A 24,796-nucleotide genomic window follows, 5' to 3' on the forward strand; every position below is an offset into this window, starting at 1 on the left:
CCCTACAGATCGGCGGAAGAAAGTGATATGGAACCAGGTTTCTCTTTGCCCAAAATCCCCTGGAATGGCAGCGAGAGTTGCACTGTGGGGAACTTGCTCTTTTGAGGGTCCTTGACAATCTGCCAGACTATAAATCTGCGCCAGGAGCAGTCAGAACACTGGCTGATACTGGACGGGAGAGAGAATAGCTGAGACAGAGTAGGACTGTTGAGTTGGAAAGAGGTTAGAAGGTGATGAATAGTTGCTGTGAGAAGGGCGCCCTGGAAGCAGGAATGGGGTGCACCTCTGTAGGGGCCACCCCTACTGGGCACTGGGAAGGCAGTCAGGGCCTGTGCCCCTCAAGGACACACAGGGGCACATTCTTCTCCAGCCAGTGAGGGGAAAAAAAGTGCCATGGATGGCTCAGGTAATGTGAGTGAGATGACCACATAATCGGGTAAGCACTCGCAAATGTTGTCCGATTTATTCTTTATAAGGACAGGTCAGGAAGCATTGGTATAAGAGATTTGCTCAGGCTCACACAGGTGGAGCTGCAGAAATGTGAACAAGGGTCACTCATATCCTCATCCCTGCCCTGTGCCCCATGGCTTGGATTCAGATCTTTGGGTGGGGGTGAGCTGCAGATGAGTCTACACTCGAAGAGCAGCGGCAGGTGGTGACCCTGCACATGCCACGTGGGAGAGGGAAGCAGAACCAAGGAGAGCAAACTGCCCACACTTGCAGCCATAGCCACAGGTACCATCAGGCACAGAAGGCAACACAGAAGCCAGCGCCTTCTCCAGGACTACTCCTTAAAGCTGGTCGGTTCTCATCCCTCAATGGAAATCTTGTTTTCTGTGAGGGTCCCTTCCATAGCTGTGGCCTGACCTCTGCCTAAGGATACCTGTTACCTGTGTGAGAAGCCGCCCGAGAGAGGCCCAGCTCGCCAGCAGAGCAATGGCCACAGAAGGGTCAGCCCGGACACCCAAGCCTACGCAGCTAATAAAGATAAAACCAACGCCTAGATGTGGGGCTTTCATGACCCCCATGCTCTCCCATCACACAAACTGCCTGAAGATTTCCCACTGAGACCATTCTAGAACACCTGACCAGATTAGCTTCTTCCTAAGAACCAGATGCAAATGAAGAGCTAGCAGAGCCCTGAGGCTGTCTGTGCTGCCTCTAACTCACAGCCAAAGTCCACAGTTTCCTGGACTTGGCACCAACACCCAGCACCATGTTTTGAAAACCAACATATGAAAAAAGCCCCCCATAGGGACCATTTATATCTCTATCCCAAAATTTAGAGACCATATGGATTTTCAACCAAAAGCTGTGGTTCAAAATCCTGAATCTCAGGTTTAGAGAGAGGATGCAATGCCAATTATCCAGACTTATTTTTACCCAGTTCAGCCTCCCCTAAAAAAATAGGGACATCTGTCTCAGGACTGTCTTTGTTAGCGGCTGGTCTTTGGAGAATACTGCTCTGAATCCTAGAATGTCTCCTTCTATGCTGATACCTCAAGAAGGCATTCAATCAGTCTGTTCCTCCAGTTTCCCATCTGTAAGATGGATGGAAAGAGCTGGTGACCACTCACATTATCCCCGGAATAGCTGTTCCACAGATGTGAGATCCCCTCAGAAAGCACTCACTCTCAGAACCTGTTTTCCACAAAAGGAGAAGAATACATTGTATGCATTTTGACTTGTGTATCTGTTCAGCATCCATCCTCCTTTATTCCAGAAATATCACCTTCCCATTGCTTTGGGATCTGATGGGTCGATTCCCTCTAGGAGTTTCCGGACTGGTCTCTTGACCCAGGTGCAATCAATCAACAGGCACCCCCTCCCTCTGGCCACTGGTCAGGATGGGCCACATGCTCCGAACTCAACTCCAGGACGTGCTGAGAGGGAGAGGTCCCCACTCTGTCAGGATCATAGCTTGTAGTAAAGGTGACATTAGCCCAAGGTCACCTCAAGAAGGGAACCCGCTGAGAGTGAAGCCAACAAGGGGAAGCCACAGCCAGGGTAGGAAGGGAGAAGGGTGGAGGGCTAAAGAGACACAGACCAAGACACCATGAAACTGCTTGAGGCCCTGGAAACAGATATTCTTGAAGCCATTCCCTGCGCATCTGCTTTTTGTTTACATGAATGAGTTGAATTGGGTTTTGACACTAAAATAGAAGTGAATCCTGTATAATAAATTTGTTGTGAGGCTTGGTTGTGGTAATATAAGCCAAGCACTAAGCTGTATGCCTGGCACATAGTAAGACCTCAATAAATAACGATAGCTGTTATGGGAAAAAATGAGATGATGGATGTAAAAGCACTCAGAAAGGCATAAAGTGTTATATAAAAGTAAGGTACCTATTATAGGCTTTCCTGTTCTCCAGTGATCTAAACCTCCCATTGCAACTTTATTGCCCACTCTCTCATTCTCTAAATATTTCATGTGCCCAATTAGACTGTAAGAACCTCATGGTAGGGACCCAGGTTCACACTCTGTTTCAGCCATCATAGAATATAATGTGGTTGTCAACGACACCACAGCACAGCAGGGCAGTTAACATCCCAGGCTTTCATGTCTGAACACCTGGCTTCAAATGATGCTCTGCCCTGTGGCTGGAAAACCACGGGGAGCCGACTTCACCCCTCTGGGTCCTGGTTTTCTGCTATATAAAGTGGAACCAACACTGGTACCTACCTCTCAGTTGTTACGAAGATTAAATTTGCTAATGGTTGTGTTAACTACTATTAGTTATATTGTGTAAAAGTGCCTGTCACGTGCAACCCTGAAATCCCAACAAAAGTGTCTGTTAAGCAAGAACTTCCCAACAATTTGACGATTGTCATTCAAACACACTTACTGACTACTCAAGAATAAACAACCTTGTCCTTAGTATTGTGGTAAAGAATAGAAACCCCGGCCTTTACAGTAATAACAGCTATCATTTTTAGGGGCATAATCTCTGCCTTCATCTGTTATTCCTCATGCTCTCATCATGTCATTTAAAGCTCGAAGGGGCAAAAAAGAGAGTTCTCACTTTGCAGATGAAAAAAGAGACAGCCAGAAAGACTACATGATTCAACTAGTTGGCACAGCTTGCAAAAAGCAGAGCCCCTGACTCCAGACCACCATGCCCTCCTCACTACCCACGCTGCCTACAAGGATGGCAAGCAAACACATGGCCAAAACACATAACACAACCGCAGCTGCCCAGAGATTCCTCCCTTCCTTCAACAAATATTTATGTAGCACTGAAAAATATACAAGTGCCAAGAAATTAGGAGATGAAGGTGAAACCAAACCACTCCCCATCCTATTGTTCTTGTAAAACAGGTAGTGTAGTTGCCTTTTTCATCCAGTTCACAAATATCTAAAACATGGGGGATAGATATAGTGTCAGCATAAAGAACATAATCTTTGCCCCAACAGAGCTTAAAATATCATGGGTTTGATTATCCCACAAATGCTTAATTATGTTTGTTGAATCAATGACTTAAAAGTGCCAATTAATCAATGTACGTATGGATGGATGGATGGTTGGATGGATGGATGGATGGATGGATGGTTGGATGGATGGATGGATGGATGGATGGATGGATGGATGGACCTTTTCAGGGACACGCATGCCTTTGAACTTTGGGTACAGAACATTGCGCAAATGTCTTTCCTTGATTATTTTCCGGAAAGGATTTGACATGTAGCATAAGAGACTGAATCTGGTAATTGAGGAGATGGAAGGAAACTAAGCGATCAGGAAATCCATCTCCCCAAATTTATAGATAAGAAAAGTGAGAGAAATGGCATATATGGGTTTTGTTCCACAACTGCCTTTACAAACAGCCATCCAGAGCATAGCTGCTTAGTCTTGGAGCAGGATCATATCTTAAAAAAGTTAAGTTTCATTCCCAGAGCTTCTCCTTGACCCAGAGAAGCCATGCTTCAAGATGGCTCCCTCTAAACTGTGCCTACAAAACCAGACAATTATAAACCAGAGACATCCTGCAGGGGAGGAGGAGGGAGAGGAATCAGAGGGAAGGAGGGAGGCGCACAGGGGACTCTGGTGATGGTGCACGGGTGCATTGGTGGAAGGAAATTCAACATCTGAGGCAGGAGGGTGGAGTGGGGGGAAAGCAAACATTGTTTGAAAATGAACAATGATGTAAAATACATATAAATTAAAAAAAAAAATAAACTGTGCCTAACCAGGACAGGTGATCAGGCCTTTGTTCCATCAGGAGAGAGTGAATCATGACTAAGAACTTACAGATCATCAGATGGGGTCTTGGAGCGCCAATTTGTAAGGCTGCTAAAAAAGTCCATCTGCTTGCAACAGGCGTCTGCCTCTTCCTGTGATTACTGTTCAATAATTGCTCTTGAGGGAAAACATCTGCTGTTCCTATCCCTTTGCTGGTCGTCTTCTCCTCCTATTCGTCTCACCCATAATGCCCGCCCAATCATCCTTGGGCCAGCATGCTACAGCTACATACCATGTGGCTCTGACTTCCTTTCCTTCCAGTGGTGCCCTATCCCTTTGCAAGTCCAGTTCCTCTCTGGCCCAGCTGTATTCTCTGTTGCTTCTTGCCACTTAGTATCTTGATTTGACAAACATCAATTCTAACCCAAAATTACATGGCATTTTCTCCTAATCTCCCAGGCCACATTGAAACCACAATGCCACTGGCTCTCAGCCTGGACATGCCCAAAAGGCATACCCTCACTTCGCTGGGGGAACTAGATTAGTCTTTTTTGGTTTTCAAAGGGATCAAAGACCCTTTGATGACCAAAATAATTTCACATAGAGACTTCAAGTTGATGATGTCAGCCACAATAACTATCATCAGACAAGAGACGTAGCACCTAGCCCTTGAAATTTCATTGCTAACCATTAAGTCTAGCATAGGATTCCTGAATGCAACTTAACTACTGGAAGGCAATGAAATTCATCATACCATCCCTATAGAAGCAAAATATCAAATGACACCAGTTAAGAAATGCAAACCTAGCCACCTGCTGGGCTCTTCAAATATTTCTAACGATTTTTCTGATGCTTTGAACTGATTTAACCCAAAGTGCATTTGGTCCCTAAACAGTTATCTCTTTGATTTCTAAACTGGGGTGCAATTTAATTCATAGAAGCTCAAGTCTTCTCTACTTCTCAGTACAAGGCTAGAAGCTGCAAAAATCTGGATCCAGTAATCATTTTTCCTTATAACAAAAGAACTATGGTTTATTTCTGTCCAAAGAACATGACCTAAGTCAGGGAGGAAAATGAGCAAAAACTGAAAAGCCCCAGCATAGAAAGAAATGGTGTTAAACCCAAAAAAATCAGGTATGAGAGATGGAGGGACTTGACTGGCAATAGTCAGTGTGTTCTATGCTGAACCCCTGAACTTCCTTCTTAAAGATAGCAAGGGGTGGCCTTGAAGACACTGAGAAAGGTGCAATAACTAGAGATCATAAAGGATCATGGTTAAAGAATTCACCCATCCTCTGCGCTTTTTTCACCTCTGAGCCAGGAGATGAGTCACCACAACCAGAATTGAGGTGTACTGCGTCTCTGGACAAGCACACCCAAATAAGTCTCTCTCCACACAGACAAGGCCAGTAGGGAAACACAGCTTACAGTGAATGGAAGCAAATACTGAAAAAGGAAGAGGTGCCAACTGGAATTTGTAATGTCCAGCCTCTGGTGCGCTCGTCATTCCACTAAGTCCATTTATTTGTACTGAAGAGCCAGCATATTTGTTCTCCAAGCAAGAGCTTCCCTTCCACCACATTCAGAACCGTTTGCCGAGCCTGTGTCCTTAAATGTTCACAGTATTTTTATCGAACATTAGGAAAGCCCTTGGTAATTTGCGGCAATTTAGTATGCTTGCTTTGCTTTTAGAAAATCCACAGCAATTCAATAAACACCCAGTCACTGTGGCTGTTAGCACACACACAATATCTCTCCACAGCTGCCTGCCAGCTGTCACTCCAGGAAAACGAGCCATCAGAGCCTCCCGGCGCCTCCCCTTCACCGTGACCCCCCACTCCAGCCTCTTTTCTATCTAATGTGAAGATTGGCTCCAAAAAAACTACAATGCCCCACTTCTACACGCCCCTTCTCCAGAGCATCAGGAGACCCTGGGCACACAAACAGACAAGTGGGGCAGACCCATTGTGTGCCCCAACTTGGCCTCATTTTGCTGTTAGGGACCATCTGTTGCTTTGTCAGGGTTGAGCAAGACCCGAGAAGAAGGAACCACCTCTCCATCTGCTCTCTTTAGCAAATGCTGGTTTTATCTTGCTGAGCCTGGTCCCCAACACACACAGCCAAAAGCAGTAATCTGACTCTGCATTCTTCTGCTAGTTCCTAAGTTTAATTACCAGTCTTTAAATTCCTACTAACCTAATAATAACTCACCCTGAAGTTCTGGAGATGACTATAGAGATTCTCCCTGGACAAATGTTTGACCAAATAATGTATTTGTACAAACCACCAATAAGATTCACAGGAATCGCAATTCTGGTAAAGACCGATTGTTTTAGGGGACTAAGACCACATCTTTCAGGCCCTGTCCCCTTGTCTTTAGTCTAAGCACTTAATAAATACATATTGACTCTGACAAATTAAGTCATCCATTATTGTGCAATGTTGCCTAATGACTTACACAGTGAAGCATAAGGTGGCTCAGTGACCTTGCATCTTGTCCCTTCAATGAATCCAAATCTCCTTTCTAGAGAGCTCTCTCAGCAACCTTTAGAATTTCTGAATTCAGTTTAATTTAGTTCTGTCTCTAAAGATGTCAACATTCCCTAAGTAAATAGGTCATGCATGTTGGAAACCACAGGACCCCCATCAGTCGTCAATGTTATCACCTGGCAGTTACTGCTCACCCCCAGCCACCAGCGACTAGAGGCAGGCCCCAGGCAATGGCAGCTCTAGAAGTACAACCTCCTTGCAGCTTCTAACATCCTCTGACAACCCTACTTTAGCAACTAAGAGCCATGCCATGCAGATCTGGCACCCACCCCACCCATCTCTAGCCCTCCTTGAGTACAGAGGCCATTGTTCATCCTCACTCACAATGCAGCTCTCATGAAATGTGCTCTCCAGCACTGCAGTTTAAGTAGCACTTTCTAATGAACCACCACCTGCCGTGGGGCATGATGTGAACCCCAAAGGCAGTTTCAGGGGCACTGCCCAGTCATCTCCATCCAAAGCCTTTCAGCCTGGAATCCCTGGTCGCACAAAGAGCCCATGAGCAAGGGACCAGCCACTTGTCTGAGCCGCATCATGTTTTGGGTTCAGTGTACTGCTTCCCAGCTGCAGTTCCATGTTGTGATCGATGCCTGTGAGGTATGCCAGTGTCCCAGATGGCCCACCCCCAGTTCTGTCCTCCAAAGCTCAGCCTCCCCCAATGCTGCATGTTATTGCAGCCTCCTATGAACACAGCCAAGAAAGGGACAGGATGAGAATTCTAAATGGCACTTCCTACAACCATGACCTAGATCAGAAGTCCCTAAAAAGGCATGACTGATAAATTCATCCAAAAATCACAGGCAACCAAATCCCTCACACATATCTGCTATATTAAATATTTAAAGTTGTAACATAGATCTAAAGAGCCAGGTTATTTATTTTTGCAGGGTTGATCAATCACTTGTTTCTCTAAAGAATGACAGACCTTTAACTACTCATCTGATTATGTCTGCGGCAACCACACTGCCGCTACCCTGGCACTTCATATTTTATCCACTCGGCTCCCTAACAGATCAGTAGCCACATGAGGCGGATTCTCCAAAGGGACTCCTATTTGCTTTGAGGAATCATTTGATCCACCCCCATTGTACTCAACACCCCCTCCCCAGAATTAAAAGGAATTTCTCTAAAAGAAGAGAAATGAAATAATAACTGTTTATTTCTTTCCTTCTCACTTCAAACAGGAGATTTTCTTTCGAAAACCCCATTAAGAGTTTGATGTGTTTGCTGAAAAACTGCTGCTGAGTTAAAAAGCGCCAGCAAATTACATTGGCCTGCAGCTTCCAGTAGCTGCAAGGCTTCGCGATAAGGCAGAGTTCCTGTCTCAGCTGCAGTGGTGTGGTTTGAATTGATACCAGCCCAAGCAGCAATTACCTTTCCACATGTTGGGAGGCAGGAGGGATCCCATTATTTGTCAGTCTCCGTGATAATGATAAACAGGTGTAAAGTGCCTGCAGGTGAGCTAGACATGATACCAGATACGGAGACAAGGACACTGCCCTCAAGTTGCTTCAGCCTAGAAGAGACCAGGCAATGAATCTGTCACAAATTTGGACTCCAGCCTCCATGGGAGTCAGTCAGCTTTCATTCACAGTCAGTTCTTTCTACAGCATCACAGTTAACACCTCACTCATTGGCTACTACTGATTATTTGGTCTAGGCTGAAGCCTACCTTCACATTGATCTGGACCAAAAAAATGGCAGGGAGAGGTATAGTGGGCAAATAAATGATATCAATAAGAGAGGAGGAAGCTTGTACTGCCAGGGGATTATCAGCAGCGAGCAGCCGCATAATCATCAGCAACGTCCTAATTCTATGGGGCAAGGGAGAAAGCAGACACTGTGTGTGTCCAAGTTGAGAAGCAGAGCTCTTTGTTCACAGCCGAGCTGGAGGGGGCATTGTGAAATTACATTGTCGCTCACAGATATGGAAGTTAAGGCCCCACGTGTAGAATTTCCAGAATGTCTGGGTGTTTCCATGATGCTCATTATCAGTTAGTCCCAATCACAGGAATAAAAGAAACTGAGCCCTTGGAAGACAGCTTGAGTGAGGTCTGATATTCTCTCTTTACGCACACATATTCCTACACCTTGTCCCCTGGGCCTGTAACTAAAGCAAGCACATCCAACTGTGAGCATAATCACCTGCCGTAGACACAACTGTAATCTACTTAAGATTACCTGGTTTAGGAAAAAAACTATAGACTGGGCATCCATTAAATAACTGCTGGGTGTCTTGTGTGGGCTCTAAGGAACTCAGGATAAAACAAAGCACAAAGGTCCAGTGAGTGGGACCCACGACAGTGGTGGTGGACAGGTCCAGCACCATGAGCCAGGACTGACCAGACATCTTAACCACCCGACTCTACCTTGGTCTCTCCCCTGGGGGACAGAAGTAGCTCTGGTTTCCTCTCTGCTTCTATTCTTAGCCTCCACTCCTCCTCCCCTGTGCCTTCATTTCTAATAAAGAAATCAGACAAGTTGTAAACCTAAGCCTGATCGCATCATTCTGCTTAAACCTTCTAGTGGTTTCCCACTAGAAGTGTTCACTCACATGGCATCCAAGGCTCTTCATGCTCTGGTCCTGAGAACCTAATCAAGCTCACCTTGCTTTATCTTGCCCCAGTCTACACCATTCCTTAAGCACTCCTGGTAGCATAACTGCCCTTTGTCACAGGGTCCTCTGTTTTCTAAGGACATACCTCTGACCACCAGTTATGCTCTGTCACACTACTTGTTTCACTTTCCTTTATATCCCTCTAGATTATCGTGTTTATTCCTTTCTATGTTCATAGTCTGTTTCCCTGTAGAGTATTTCTGGTGGCCTGTGGGTTGGCAGGGATGGAACCCACACATGCGCTTACAGCCAGGTTAGGCCCCAAATTCCATCTTCTCAGAACAGAAGTGGCCATCCAGAGGGGGAGAGGAGCAGGACAGCGGCAGCTTTTAGTGATGATGGTGGTGCCAGGTCACTCTGTACCCAGCACTCAAGGATCCCTGATTCCTACTCAAAAAGCATTTCTAGAAAATAATGTGTTTCTGTTCAATGAACCTTTTACAAGAGTTCTTCTGGTTCTTCACACAGGCTTATTTTTGGCAGGACCACTCACCACTAGTGAGTGGTAGAGTGAGCTGACCAGTACCCACAGATTTAATGTCTCCAACTTTGGCATCTGAGCAGCATCCCCTCACCTCCTCCACCTGAAAGGTACAGTCGGAACTGAACAAGGACCCTGTCTAGCTGGTTATCTCCCCAAGAGACTCTCAAACCAGGGTCACACACTACCCAGATGGGCTGTCAGTTCTCACTGAAAGAATTGAAACTTGGTAAAAATATTCACAAATGATGTCCACAAAACTATACTGTTGTTCATCCTGGCCCTCCCTTCAGTTGGGTTAATTCAGGAAGATTTAGCAGTGGCTTCTCTTATTCTCTGAGTAAATCCCATAATAATTTCAAACACGTGGACTGATTTACTTTGTGCCTCAAGTCACCACAGATTTGCAGGAATTTTGAAATAGTTAACAAATTGGGGATGAAAAGAAAAGACTGATAAGAAAATAATGAAGTCCAGGGACCTCCCTGGTGGTGCAAGGGGTTAAGACACAGCACTATGAAGCTATCTGCAACTACCCAAGGATTTTGGTATGAGAATATTTCCTGAAAAATTCCATGGAGATGCTGAAGGATGATTGTAGTTAAATTTGGGGGAGGGAGGATTGATGCCCTTAATCCCCAAGTTATTCAAAGGTCAGTTGTAGTGTGCATCCAAGCAACACAGCCTGCTCCCTATCCCCAGAGGGGCCTGCGGAGTGCAAGGGTAAAAACACCTACTTTCCTGCCCTGAGTGTTGCTATCTCAACCTGTATGTCTTTTACTAGCAATTATAACGCACATTTCTTTTCTCAAAAGAAAAGGAGGGTGCTCATTTTCTCATTTCTCTTTTCACCCTAAATTCTTCTATTTCAAACCTGCTTTCTTTTCTGCATTTTTGGAATTTCCTGCAAATCTTTAGTGACATGCATCACAGTGCAAAGCAGTCAATGATTTCCTCTTGTTTTTCTTTTTACCAAAAATTAAGACCTATCCTTTTCTTTTGAAATTTTTAAACATAATTTTTTAAATGAATTGATCCAGTCATTTATTCCTTCATTCATTTACTATGATCTCCTGTGCATTACAAGTTCATGGTGGGTTTGCTGGCCCTGGTCTAAGTGGGCTTATAAGCCTCGTAGGCAACTCTGGATGAAACAGAAAAGCATCCTGGGGGCCACAGAGCAGCAAGGCCTCCTGTTGGAGCAGAGTGGGTATTAAATAAGGACTGTGAGTCCCAGCTTAATTGCAAAGTGATGGCCCTGCTAAGTAGGCCCCGGGTCTGAAACAGGACTCAGTGCAATCTGGAAATCATGTAATTTTTCGCCTCAATGAGCATGCAAATGTATTAGGGGGGAAGAGGAGAAAGGGGTCTTGATTCAAAGAGTTCTGAAAATGACAAGGATGAATGATAAAAGGCTTAGAGTGCTGACACAATGAGGTGGCAGCCACCCCACCCTATCCACTTGGTGAAGAGGGTAAGACCCCCAGCAGGACAACTTGTGCTTGGCCTAAGAAAACTGACAGTGCCCTGGGATCCAAGACTCCTAGGGATTCTTGTCAAAGCCCCTCCTTATCGACCCCTCCTTACCCCCCACAGCTCACCTCCCACTCCCCCTGCACTAAGCACTGTCCTGGGATAGTGGGGCCAGGCCAGTGGCAATGAGGGAAGTGGGAGGAGAAACAGGGTGCATAGAGTAGCCCCCTGCCTTGAAGCAGGTACAATAGACGGGAGCTGAGGCTCTGGAAGCCGAGACCCACAGACATCCATCCCAGAGAAGAAGCAGATTGTATCCTCACCTTGGAATTTTTCAAAGCCATTGGCATTGTCCCAGTAATTCGGACATGCCCTAACTCGATTAGAAGAACCGGTGGTTTTAAAGGAACCAGTTTAAACCAGAAAGGCAAAAAATATTTAAAGAAATTTCTGACAATGTCATAGGAGTGAGAAAAGGCAACCATCAGAGAAATACTCTAATTTTTCTAAAATATGATGCTTGGGTCCATGCAAGGATGGGAACTGGCCATGCATCTCACCAGCAACCTTCCAGTCCTTGGATGCTGCTGATGAATCAGAAACTGCCCTCTGTATGTGGTTGTCCTGAAGAGCAACACGCTGCATCTAAGGATGAGTACAAGAGGCTTCCAGTCTTTCACCAGCACACAGCTCTCTTTCCCTTAATTCCAGATAATCCAGTTCAGGCATAATTCCAGGAACTGGAAAATATAATCTCTGAATCTCTACAATAATATCCCTAAGGCAAATTAGGACTAATTTGTCTTAAAATTAGTATTAAGGACTAATGAGTCATTCTCAGGACTAATGAGTCTTAAAATGACAAGTGTAAACCTTCCAAAATCCAGTGGGAATTAAGCCCCTGATTTCCAGCATGGGAAAGAGAGGCAAGGAAAGGTGGTATCAAGGTGATGACATTTCTCCAGCATCCTGGCATGGAGACTCTTAGCTCACTATTCCCCAGGGGTGGAGATTTGGATGACAACACACTCACCAAGAATTTAGATTATTATGAGAAGAAGAAAAAGCAGCACATCCCCAAGAAAGAGCATGTATCTTTCCCCTTCCTTTATTCTTTAATTCCAAAGTAATCCCATTTTAATTACATTTATAAATCTAAAATGGTTAATGTGATGCCATGTTAGATGCTCACACCCACCTTAAAACTGCACTTTAATTTCCAACTCAATTGCACGTATAAATTTGAAAACTGAATACTGGACAGATGAGAACAATTTCACAGCCTCCCTCACATGAGCCGCTTTGAAAACCACAGTTGCACTTTAATTCCTTCAATTGCATGTATAAATTTTTTAAAAGTTAATGCCATACTGTAGAGAAGAGCTTTAATTGAGTGTTAACGAGCTGCCAGATCAGCTTCTAGCCAGCCCCATTACACAGCAGGGAGCCTCAGAGGGTCCCCGGGATACAGAACTAAAAGCATCTAAATAAACCATATGCACCAGCCACCTTCCCCTGCAACCCACAGCCTATGCTGGCATGGCCCTGCCTTTCAGATCCTTGCACTTCGGAGACTGATTCAGGTACACACAAGAGTACATCAGCCTCCCAGAGGAGGACAGCTCAGGGCTACCCCTGGCCTTTCTGTTTATGGCAACCGGAGCTTTTAGAAGACAGTGTAAGGGCAGTGAGAACCTAAGAAGTCAGCAAAGCCTACTGCCTTCTTTTGCAAATGAAGAAATTAGAATTATTTCACAGAAGAGGGTGAAGGATTTGATGAAGGTCAAACAGCGAGTTAGTGATCAGAATTAGAAATCAATCTCATGTATTTTCACTGCTACACTGAGACACTATTGAGTTTGGGGTTTTAACAAAAAAATATGTATTTACTTCAGTGGACAGAAAAACAGGCCCACAGTGAAAATAGCAGCTCTCTGCCCCACTCTCCAGTTTTTAATTCTATTCTCAAGCCCTGGAGGTGGTGGGGCCACACTGGGGAGGGACCCCTGGCCTCTGCAGCCTACCGCACAGCTAGAGTCCATGTGCACTTCTCCAAGGAAGCCTTTCACTTTCTAGACCCAGGCCTTCATCTTCAGATAATATTCTAACTTTCAAGTTACTCTTGACAGGACCAGCATCATTCTGCCATTCACCAATTGCTCCTCTTCCTAGGAAGTTTCTAGAAGCTTCTCCTTATCACTAGAGTTCTGAAAGTTCACAGCGATAGGCCTTGGGGTAGAAGTTTCTGCATTCATTATATTGGGCCCCTGTTTCATCTTTTCAGCATGGAACATAATTGCCGTCAGTTCCATTTCTGGAAATATTTCTTTGAAAAATATCTTCTCTCTGTTTTCCTTAGCTTTCCTCTGTGTTACTCCTGTTAGTTGAAGGGTGGGATTTCCAGGGAGAGCCTGTCTATAGCTGAGCTAGCGTTATGTTTTGTTTTGCCTTATCAACTTTATCTCCAAACTCCTCCATTGGATTTTAAAATTCTTTTACTTAATTATTAAGGGCACATGTTTGGGTTTTGTTGTTGTTGTTCCTTTTATATCATCCTGTTCTTCTTTCATGGATGGAGCACAATTTTTTTTTTTCTGAGATAAATTAGAGGACTTTGTTGTTGTTGTTGTTGTTTTTTAAGTTTTCTTCAGCTCCCTGCATGTCTCTCCTCCTGGCTCCTTTTTCAAAACTTTGTGGCCCCCCTCTTTTTTTTTTTCAGAGACTTTCAACAGATATCTGGTGACCCCTGGCTTTTCATTCATTATTAAGAAAAAGCTACTAAAAAACTAATTGGAGGTTTTGTATGCTGGGTGGGGCTTGTGTGGTGACTACCCAGGCTGGGCACAGAAATTCTCCTTCTCCTTCCAGATAAGAGGGGGAGCATGGGCCTTAGGGGTCAGTGGTGGCAGTGTGACTTATTTTGCGCAGTAGTACGTGAGAGAAGTAACCCTCCCTCTGCCATGGCCAACCTCAGACCTGGTGGGGGTAGGGGGAGAGCTGTGTAAGCTCTGTCCTGAAGTGAAGGGGACTCAGAGTAGAACCCCTAAACAATCCACACACACAAAAAAGGCAGGGCCTCCCCAGTGGCACAGTGGGTTGAGCGCAGTGCTGTGAAGCTGTCTGCAGCCTCTGCAGTGCGTGTTAGATCCCGGGCCGGCCAGGGAGTTACCCACATGGTGCAGCAGACCTCTCCTATCTCCCCTGCTGCTCCTCTCAGCAGTGTATTTCAGTTAGTCTGCCTGTTCTACTCCTGGCTCTCTCTCTGGTGAATTCTCTCACCCTCCAGGGCCTCTGGCCTGTACCCCTGTTCTTGTATAAAAAAACTTTTTAAAAAAATAAAAAAAAAAAACCAGCAAATGTGAGAAACAAACCTCTGTTATTACAAGTCACTGAGATTCAGGAAATGTTTATATGTATATAATATGTGTGTGTGCATGTGTGTGTGTATATATATAGTGTGTATAATGGATATATATATATATATATGGAGATATATATATATATATCTCCATTACTATCCTGAAGATAAAGAAATGGATAATGGAGTGAGGGGCTGCCACATCAGACCCTAAAACATGTGGATATAGCTTAAAGGTCTGGCAGTGAGGAGCAAGAAAACTTATCAGAGGTTCAAGAATTGGTGATCTGCTTGACAATGGTAGAACATTCACCAGATTTTGGCGGTGGGGTTGGAGGGGGAGGAAACATAAACAACCGTAATGATTAATTTTATGTGCCAACTTGACTGGGTTGTGAGGAATCCAGACCTTTAGTTAGCCATTATTCTAAAGACAAGGGTGTTTCTGGATAAAGTTAGCACTTGAATCAGTAGACTGAGTAAAGCAGAACGCAGATGGGCCTCAACCAATTTATTGTGGGCCTGAACAGAATTAAGGAGGGAGTAATAGATAAATCTTTCTCTCTGTCCTACTGTGTTAGAGCCAGGACCTAGATCTTCTGCCCTCCGGCTCTGATTTGGACCAGAAGTTACACCGTCTGCTCTCATGTAGCAGGTCTTAGGATGCAGGCAAGTTCTATACCATCAGCTGGGCTGGGCCCAGCCTTTGCAGGCTCCATAGTTGTGGGAGTCAATCACACATAATAAATAAATCTATAGCTAGCTAGAGATAGGTAGGTGGGTAGATAGATAGATAGAGCGATCTTACTGGCTTGGTTTCTCTGGAGAATCCTAGTATAAAAAGCTAATGAATGAACTGGTAGCTCCAGGGAAACAGGGTATGAGGAGAGTGCATTTATTGATGTTGGTTACATTTGCTAAATACACGTAGGAATGCAAAAGAACAAAGTCAATAATTTGAAGATTTTCATAGTTGGAAGAGGGAGCTGCTTCTCAAACCCAATTAATAATAGAAAAAACTGAGAAGACCTATGAGAAAAACAAATTTTAAGGGTAATTATAAATTACTTCTAAAGTAAGAACCACAAAAGCACAGCCACTATACCCAATGCTACTACTTCTGAGATGATTAAGATGCTCATATAATAAAAATATATATAGACACACACACACACATCTATATATATACACACACACAGAGATATGTATATAACATCCAGAAAGTACTCTGAAATTAAAATGATTTAAAGAATAGGGTACAGGTATGACTCTCCTATTAAAGCCTGGCCAGATTTTCAAAGGCACCTGTAATTAAATTGAGAAAGAAAGAGGCATGAGATCAAGAGAGCAAATAAATATAGCAGATTTAAGAAATTTTTCTATAAAAGAAGTATGTGACTATTTGCACACAGAGCACACTATAATCAAATAAATTATAAGCTAACTACATGTTTGAGAGTTTTATGTTGTCAAAAGAACTATCAGCCTAGACTGTGACTCTTCAAAACTTGAAATGACCCCTGAGCTCCCATTATCTGTGGAGAGGAAGTCATATAAAAAGCCAGCTCAGTTTCCAAAGGAAGGCATATTCCCCAACATCCATCTCAATGAGGCAAAGGAGGATAATAAAAAAAGGAAGAACATTGGAAAAGGTAGAGCAAGGAACCACAAAAAATAGTGGGCAAGGGAACAAGTTCAGGGAAAGAACTCAAGACACAATAGGAACATTCCATCTCTTAGGCCAGTGGGCCCTAAGCATGACTGCCTGGTGGGACTCACTACAGCCAAGGCAGGAATCCCATCCTGCCCCTTTCTGAACAAGAGTGTTTACTGGAGTTATTCTGTCCTGCTCCATGACTGTATATTGGGAAGGAGGAGTGGAGACAAATAACTTGTTTATTTTGCTATTTGACTCCTTGTTTTTTGTGTGTGTGTGTGTGTGTGTGAGAGAGAGAGAGAGAATGAATGTGTGTGTGTGTGTGTGTGTGTGATTCCCACTCACCACATTGACAGGACCACATATGGGCCTGATGAAGAGACAGGCAGCATGTACCGCTGTGCCAGAGTCTAAGCTTGACCCCATTACTAGTGAGACAGCAAAGCAATCTATCTCAAGGTGAGATAAATATCATTTTGTACGTGGGAAGGGGAGTGCATAGAATCTTTGAGGACCAGATGGGAAGACTGCTGTCCAAGTTCTTCACAAATATTCCAGTTCATCTTCTTCCAGGCACATGGTTGTTTCACTCCTTATCAACTTTAAATTCAGACATGGCCATATGACTTGCTCTGGCCATGACAGGGGTGTTGAACAAAAAAAAGAATTTCAAACTCCTCTTTAAAAAAAAAAAAGGTAGCAACTTAAATTCCAGTGCGTGCTTGTGTGTATATGTGTTGTAAAGCAAGCTGAAGAGACTTGGGCCTTAGTTTTGGGTACATAGATGTCCGTACGACTGAAAAGAGATGTCAGATGGTAAAAAGCAGCAGCCCCCATCACCGCGGCCAGCCGATGCTCAGAAGTTCAACACCCTGTGTCACTTCCACAGGGAACTTTAGGAATCAATACAGAATCCGCAACACTACTTTCTTCAGTCTTGAGGGTGACTAGTATACCTGATATCAGCAGCTCCTTGCGTCTCAAGATGATAAGTTGGAGTGGAATCGCTAGCCAGCCAACGATAAACATGTAGCCCAAGTGGGCTTGACTTTGATTGGTCTCTACTCAATATCTGAAAATCTTTTCCTGAATGTCAGTTTTTCTGGAAAGGAATCAGACAATCTTCTGCTAGATAGTTGGTTGCCTGTTTTGGCAGGGGAGCATAAGACAATGAGTCTGAAGTATTCAAACTTTCACTTAGTCCTGCTTCATTTTCAGAACAATGTCTCAACTCTTGCTCCTCTGTGCAAACCTCCTAGGTTCTGCTGGAGTAGAGCAGTCATGGCAGCATCGGCTGGCCATGGTGATGGGGGCTGCTGCTTTTTACCATCTGACATCTCTTTTCAGTCGTACGGACATCTATGTACCCAAAACTAAGGCCCAAGGCTCTTCAGCTCTTCTGATCTGAACTGGGTACAGATCAGAGGCATAGGAGGGTGAGAGAATTCACCAGAGAGAGCAGGGAGCAAAACAGGCAGACGGACCGAAGACACTGCTGAGGGGAGCAGAAAGCGAGGCAGGAGAGGTCGGCCGTGCCATGTGGGCATCTCCCTGGCTGACCGGGAATCGAATCTGTGCTGCAGAGGCTGCAGACAGCTTCATAGCGCAGCACTCAACCTGCTGCACCACTGGGGAGGCCCCAAGTTTTTACCTTTAGTCTTAAAGGCTGGGTCTTCTTCAGTCTAAGACTTTACCTTAAGTCTATTTTAAGGCAGTTGTCTTTCTTTTCATCTGCTACCCGGCTCCAGTAGTTATGATCATCTCTCCTATACTGTTGTCTCTTTTCCTAATCTCTTTGTACTTAATTGTTTTTTTTTAATCCTTTACTAATATTTTGGTGGACTGTGGTGGAGGAGTCTTTCTTAATCTCTTTGTATTTAATTGATTTTTTTTTTTTTTACTTTACTAATATTTTGGTGGACTGTGGCGGAGGAGTCAAAATGAAACCATGTGATCATACCACCCAGTTTCACCAAAAATTCTTTTCCAGCTACTAATTTCATTTAAAATTCACAAGTTCTTGCTGCCGTGAGGGAATTAGACTTATTTACCAGACAATTTATAAGTATTTACTGAGAAATTCACATACCATATGGAAGATACTGTCATTGGAATGAGAAAAATTAGAAGTCAATTTTTTTAATTTAGGCATCTCTCAGTCTCTGTACCTCCCCTCATTTTGTAGAATATAGGAATCATGTGTCATTCATCTCTGTAGATCCAGAATCATCTTAGTGATAATTATTTAATAATCAATAAATTAGTGTAATATCTGTGACACATTCTAGTCCTCAAAGGACCTCAAGTTCACTTAAGACTAGCTACATTGGTAGATAGATACCAACAGATAACACAAAGCAGTGAATTTTTTCTAAAATAAATTTTATGCAGTAACATTGGTTTATAACATTATGAAGGTTTCAGGTGATGACATTATATTTCAATCCTCTGTGTTACCTCCGTGACTGGTTCTTCTGTATCCGTTCATGTGCCTGTTAGCCACCTGTATGTCTTCTTTGGAGAGATATCTATTCAGATCCCCAAGGCAGTGAATTTTAAAAATAAAGACTAATGGAGTCAAGGTGATTTTTTTCCAATAGTAAAAGTTCTTCAGAACAAAAATCAGAGGACTCAGAGAGATGAAACAAATTGTTCAGCATCACAGACTTAAAGGTTTAGATTAATTAGAATTGACACATCAGCTGGCGACATAAATGGGCTGTAGGGCACCAAGCCATCACCTGGATTCATATACAGCACTCCCAGACCTCTAGAGTGGCCTTGACAAGAGTTCCAGAAAAACTGCAGGGAGCAGTGGGGTTTCAGCAGGAACCTAAGAGACTAGAGGGCCCATCACTACTCTCAAGGCCATCCAGAGGGCCTTGGTAATCCCAGGAGAGCCCACTTATGTGCAAAGAGTAAAATCATTCATAGGACCATAGAAGTCATTCTGCTCACCACCCTCTTGAGCCATTTTTCTTAAATCCCCCAAAACATAGAAAAATCTGGAGTCCCTATGTATTCAGGGGAGTAGGAAAATCTGGATCATTAAATGGAGGCATCTGTCCCATTTGTTAAGCTCCCTCTCTGGGCAATCATTCCCACACACTGACTCGTAAGCTCCTACCCCTGTGGCAACCCCGCCTAGCAGATGAAGAACCCGAGACTTGCTCACCATCAGGCCAACCCAGACTTTCGGCTACTTCTCTCCTCTGCCACTTCTCTCCCCTAAGTCCACTGCCTCCATAAGTTGCATTTTAAATGATGGTATCTACTTCCTCTGACATCATTTCCTCCTCCATCACCCTCCCCTAGTAGACACAAACACCAAGGACGAGCAATGAGGGAGCCCAAAGGCAGGCAGAGAGGAGGCCAAAGAGGCGCAGCTCCTATGTGTCTGCAACACACTAACTGTAATGCCCACAGGGGTTTTATGAGCAAAGTGCAAGCAAGCAAGCAGATCTGAGGTGCTCTGACCACTCAGGGGATGTTAGGCTGTTGCAAGGAAAACACGGGGTCCCTTCAAGATGCATCTCATTAGGATAAAAGGGAAGAGTTGATAGAGGACAGCAGAATCCAAGCAAATGCTTGCAGATGAGAAATTAGGAAGAACAGGACATTGAGTAGAAAGAGGAGGTGCAAGTCGGGTACCCTACTTTGTAGAGGAGAAACACTTGCCCTGGGTTTGCTGAGGTAATTCCCTAGAGAGCATCAGAGTGTTTGCAGAAAGGCTGGTCCGTGAACTCCCACTCAGATGGCTCCAGCATCTGAGGACAGGAAGCAGCCTTTAACACTCTGCCTGGACTCACAGACGAGAGTGGGACAGTTGAGTCAGAGAGGCTGGCAAGCAGCCGGGGTGCACCGAAATAATACAATCTTCAAGTCAAGTTGGAAATCTCCACTCCAGTAGCCTGACTGCCAGGACTTTGATGGCTGAGCCAGCAATGGTTAAAGTCCCAAAAGCCGGGCTTCTACTCCAAGTCCTGGTTAGAATCAGCCACTGGAGGCAGATGTGTGAAGCAGGTAAGGAAATCAGACTCACAGACTGAGAAGTCAAAGAAGTAGAGGGTAATAATGCAAATGCCCTGTGCTCTCCAATATCAGAAGTTCTTGCAGTTTCATATATTTAAGCCCGTAGCCAAATGACTACTTTTTTTTTTTTTTTTAGAATCTTGACTACCCCGGTTCTTCTAAACCAATGAGTAAAATCAGCCAGTGTAAGAATTAAAGACTGGAGATAAAACCAGTGGGAAAGGAGTGGACAGCCCTTCACACATGGTAGAGATGATGGGTAGTGACATCAAACACTTGGTGAATACTTCCCAAGACCTTCACCTATTTCAGACAGTGGTGTAAGATGCTTTATAAGCATGAGCCTACTTAATCCCTATGAGAACACTCTGAAGAAAATAAGTCACAGCTGAGAAAGCTGAGGCTCAGAGTCATTTAATGGTTAAGTAAAGACAACAGTTGTAAGAAAATTGGCATTGGGGCCCAATTTTCTCAGATCCCAAGGCTTATGTTTTCTCCCCTGCACCATTCAAGAAGAGAGGCATCGTGTTCTGTAACTCTGAACCATGATCATCTTCCCACTCTCTCCCGTGATGAGAGTTCACTGGTACCACTAGGATGCCTCTCCTGGGCAACTAGCTGCTTCTTCTTCTTCTTCTTCTCTCTCTCTCTCTCTCTCTCATTTTTTGCCAACTCATTTCTCCCAGCCCCACCCCCCAGCTCTGACAGTCTCTCTTGCCTTCTGATCTTCAGCAATGTATTCATGTATTCATTTAAAAGTTCTGTCTGTGCTGAAGCCGGTGCTGCTTGTAATTGCTGGCGGCCAAAAGCTGTTCTGTTTTTTCTGGCTGAGTGTACCAGGCAATCATCAGCTGTAATTATTTCGAGTCTTGTTACAGATGGAACTTCGAGGTTTTCAGTCTTAAACAGAATTCATTATTCAAATGTCTCCAGAGCTGACAGTAAGGAGCAGGGGCACACCTCCTGGGTAGCCCAGGAAACCATAGAAGGTTGGGCAGGAGAGAGCTGGCCAGGTCACCAGGCACCGTGCTGCTGGGCTCGCCTTTTAGCCCCAAATCTGAGCCTCCACATGCTGGTGCTATCATCTCAATCTCAGACCCTGCTTGCTTCCTGTTAACTCTAATTTCTTCTCCTCAACCTTTCCCAGGAATACAAATGTGCCTCACACATCTCCTTTCGGCAACCTCAGAGACCAACAGCAGGTGTCCCTTAGGCGCCAGGAGGCACAATCACAGAGCCTCTCTTCCTCAGAACCTCCCAAGCAACAGGAAGTTTCCTGGAAACAGAGCACTCTTGAGAACCAGGGCAATTTCGAAACTCTGAGCAAGAGAAGCAATTCGCATGCCACAACTCTGCTGGTCCAGGCTTCCGTCCAGCTTTGGAAACTTTGCATCAGGAGTCTTCTGGCTCCTGGTTGCTGGTGAGCAAGCAGGTTAGGGGCCACTCCCACTGTCCAGCTGGCTCTCATCTTTGGAGAAAAGGACTGTCCTCGAGGGAGGAAGGCAGGGAGAAAGCATTTGGACCAATGTTCCCTTTTAGGACATTTCTAAGGACCAGGCTTGCATAGAAAGCAACCAAAAAGAACTGGGGGCAACAGTTTCTGAGACAGGACCTGCTGTCGTAAAGGCAACACCCCCTGACGAGTCTCCATGAGTACATCCATCCCCCCCATTCCTGATGACAGAGAGCGGCACCAACACTGTCCCCCTTCTCTCCCAGAGGGAAGGGCAGAGTGACCCAACAAGAAGCCTTGTGCCGGGCCTCCCCTGGTGGTGCAGGCGGTTGAGCGCCGCACTGTGAAACTGTCCACAGCCTCTGCAGCGCCGGTTCGATTCCCGGCTGGCCGGCAAGGGTCCCACATGGCGCAGCAGACCTTTCCTGCTTCTCCAGCTGCTCCCCTCAGCAGTGTGTTTTGTCAGTCTGCCTGTTCTGTTCCCCGCTCTGTCTCTGGTGAATCCTCTCACCCTCCAGCACATCTGGCCTGTACCCCGGTTCTTGTATAAATAAATAAATAAATCTTTTTATAAAAGAAACCCTGTGCTTGTGAAGAGGATGAGTCTTCTTCCACTGACCTCAGCCATTTGGAACTTCTCTTCAGCCCACTGTTTAGCTCCCGCTGAGTCCTGGTTTGGCTTTTGCTCTTCAGTTCTATATTCCAATTTGGGGATACAGATTCTCATACAATTAAAGTGCTCTCTCGCGCTCTCGCTCTCTTTCACACACCCACACTCACAGCCTCGGAGACACACTCTCACACACATAGACTCATACACACCCACATCCACTCACACTCACACATACTCATACACAAGCACTCATATACATACCCCCACTCACACTCACACGTGCACTCACTCTTACACACATACGTTCATATACTCACACACATGCACTAATATACACATACACACACACTCATACACATTCATCCACTCACAGTCACACGCTGACACTGTCACACCCATACCCTCTTCTACTGTCCCATCCTTCTCATCAGCCCCAGTTTCTGACTCCATCTCACAGCTTCCCCTCTCCCTACCGCCTTTCTCGCCCTCTGCCTTGTTCCCATTCTCCCTCCCATTTCCTTGCTTTCATTTTTCCACACTCCTATCCACTCCTAACCCCCTTCCACACACACGTCCCCACACCCCTCTCTAGTGTCTCCCCTCCCAGTCAGGGTCACACGGGGTCCTGAGAATGGGGCTCAGCTGACAGGCCTTGGGATGGGGGCTGGAGTGGAGTGGCAGGCAGGGTGGGACCAAGGCAGGAGGGAGAAACAGCAGGGAGATGCAAAAACAGATGGCAAGTCAGCTCTGGGCTCTGGCTTCACAGAAGCAAAGGCAGCATCCCGCCCCCACCCCACCCGCAGGCAACTCCCTGGAGGTGACGTCTGCACCAGCCCATCTCACTCCACTCCTTCGGAGGCTTCCGTCTGTCATAACAAGCCTCTGTCTATTTGGCCTGGCAAGTCGCCCTGGCAAGTGTCCATGAGGAGCCTACTATGTGCTTAGGGCTTGTAGGCGAGCAAGCAGGCAAGGAGGCAATGAGAGGTCAGCAGCTCATTCAAGTCACTGAGCTCCAGCCTAAATGGAAAACAGACAAAGGCCTAGACCACACCCTGGCAGGTGTATGTTATGTGTGGTTCAGTCGAGGAGTAAGGCCCACAGAGACCTGTGACTCCCTTTCTGAGTAAAACTGGGAGACTAGAACTTGCAGTCCTCTATCCCCTCTCGTTTGATCAGGTGAAACTGCATATGTAGTAAGGGACACTAGGCAGTGGAAGTCATTGGCAAATAGCTCTGCTAGCATCAGAGAGGAAGGGAACAAACATCTACTTGATCACATGTGCCAAGGACCACAGGACCATTAACATACAAGTGTCTGCTTTATCTTGTTAGTGATTATATAAATAGTTCCATGTCACACTTGAAGTAATAAGTCTGGTGACGCAATGCAGACAGCTGCTAAGGGGTACAGTAGAATGTGACCTTAGGTTTGCCTTGGCCACAATCTAGACTGGATGAATCTAGACTATGGGGTAGAGGCATGTTTGCTCGTCTCTCCGCCCAATACCTAACCATTCCCCAGCCTTGGGGAGAACATAATAAATAGTGGCTAAGGTAATAAATGACTTGCTTCCCAATGATAAGAAGCACACAGTTGTATCCGAATGACAGGAGATACGGGAGCTAACTGAGCCCTTGTGGGGAGCACACACAATTGAGTCCTTATGCCACAGAGAACAGAGACTTGGCCAGCAATGGTCGGGGACAGCACCATCGAGAGCCCTGAATGTGGGTACATAGAAGGGAAGGCAGTAAGTATCCCCAGGGGAGACAGCCTAAGCCAAAGTCAACGAGAAGTAGCACAGAAATGTGCTTGGGAGAGAGAAGCCAGGCTGCAGAGGGAAGAGGAAGGCTCAGGGGCCACCCGGTGCTGGACTGTGCCAAGTGACAGGATGACTCTATCAATAAACAACAAAAGTCTGTTTCTAAGTGTATGCCATATGGAAATAAAATTCTTTTCAGGAAAATTAAACAGGTAGTAGGCAGAGAGTAACCCTATCCCTAACCCTAATCCTACCCCTAATGCTAACCCCAATCCCAACACAGAAAAGAGAATTGTAAAGAGACAATCACAATAAACCAAGTGTAAAGTGATGAGAGCCAGAACTAAAATGGCAGAAGCAACATTTTTTTTAATGCAATGGATACAAAATATACTTTAAAAAACAACAGAACTTACTCGAGGAATTTAGGCAGTAAGGGAGCAAAAGGAAGAAGTGAGGGAAAATATGACTTTGGACAGTAAGGTAAATAAGGGCGTTTGCTAATAGAGGCAGGTGTCAGAGAAGAAAGCTGGTGGCAGGGGAGAGCTGTGAACACACATTTGTTTGCCAAACATTTTGAACACTTCACTTGACACAAAGGACTGTACACAGGATCTA

This window comes from Talpa occidentalis, unplaced genomic scaffold, assembly GCF_014898055.3.
Source record: "Talpa occidentalis isolate TD23 unplaced genomic scaffold, MPIMG_talOcc4v2.1 talOcc4.12, whole genome shotgun sequence".
In the NCBI taxonomy this organism is placed as follows: Eukaryota; Metazoa; Chordata; class Mammalia; order Eulipotyphla; family Talpidae; genus Talpa; species Talpa occidentalis.